Source organism: Eurosta solidaginis, chromosome 1, assembly GCF_040869045.1.
Source record: "Eurosta solidaginis isolate ZX-2024a chromosome 1, ASM4086904v1, whole genome shotgun sequence".
In the NCBI taxonomy this organism is placed as follows: Eukaryota; Metazoa; Arthropoda; class Insecta; order Diptera; family Tephritidae; genus Eurosta; species Eurosta solidaginis.
Genome location: NC_090319.1, coordinates 205,200,672 through 205,202,043, shown reverse-complemented (window position 1 = coordinate 205,202,043; position 1,372 = coordinate 205,200,672). Strand labels below are relative to the sequence as shown.

At 31.1% G+C, this 1,372-nt stretch overlaps 1 pseudogene; it reads left to right on the top strand.

Annotated features, from left to right (window-relative positions):
- The first annotated feature begins 278 nt into the window (after window positions 1–278).
- On the top strand, window positions 279–1,081 carry LOC137239518 (uncharacterized; annotated as a pseudogene).
- Window positions 1,082–1,372: the final 291 nt, after the last annotated feature.

Genomic DNA, 1,372 nt, shown 5'->3' with positions numbered 1-1,372 from the left:
CATCGTTTTTCTCTCCATATTTTAATTGCTCTTATATTAATAGATGCCAGTTGAGTTTGTGATTTGGATGAGAAATGTTCACAAATATTCTGAGTTTTCTGGTTGGTGTTCTAACAGGTAAGTAAATTATATAATAATAATAAAATATAGTGCGATGAACAGTGGATAAATTATATTAATTAATAATAAAATATAGTGCAGTGATTACTTTCGTTTTAATTTTGATGGTGCAATACATGTGCATCTTTTCTTGTTTCTTTTTATTGACTTTGTGAGATATGTATGGAGAAAGCGATATTTTTGTTTCATCTCAACCAAGCCAATGCAAAATATTAGAATTGTTTAAATCTTGGAGATTGTCAAATAAGAATGTAACAATTCTAATTGAGCGCGGAATTAATTCCCTTTTCGTTCTCGAGAAAATTGAAATTGAAGATGTTGAAGCTTTTTTGATCGATTGGATACAAAATATTTCGAAGAGCGCATCAAATTTAAGGCGGGTTTGAGAGAATGGCAAAAGCAAAAGGTAAGTGGTTTGTTTTATTGTTAAATAATATACTGATTTCTTTTTTTAAAGCAATTCCATTTATTTGTGACCAAGAGACTTCAGCGACAAAAAAAAAATTCTGGATTTACTCTAAAAAAAAAGGTCAACTTGTTTTAACTTTCCACGAAAAAAAACGGTTACCTGGATAGTAGAAACCAGAAGATTTGACTCATTGCATAGTGGATAATTATACTGCCTTGGGGCGTAAAATGCAATATTCAGATATGAGGAAGTGGGCCAATGAAATTGTTGCGGTATTTCCAAAAGAAAACAAGGTAATTAGATGAGTTCGATGATAACTATCAAAAATTTACAAACATCCTTTGTTATTCTTATATTTTAGGAGTTTTACTTTTTGGAAAGGATAAATGGGAAAAAGAATCTGAGTGGGAAATTGTTCTCCCGTTGGGCCAATGCCATAAAATTGGAAAAGCAAGTCACTTCTGATACGCAAGATGCTCATGAAGATAATTTGGATGGTATGCAATACTTACTAATACTTTTTTAAGAATTTGTTCTTTGAACAATATTTAACTTTTTATATTGCAGATAATGTTTTGGAAAAACAATGTTGGCTAGGGAAAAAGTAAAACAGTATTGGGCAGATACATGCGTTATTAGAAATAAGTGTAAGAGCTCTCTATCTGATTTGCTGGCAACTTGGCCGCTACAATTATTTTAACGGTTACGAATTGGTAAAAAAGGGGATAGCTCAAAGTTTTTATTTTCATTACATTTTTTTTTAATTTATGAAATATTTGGGGAAAAATTAAAGCGCGATATCAGTTGGCCGTTTCGATGTCGCGTTGTTTAAACTTTTCCCAT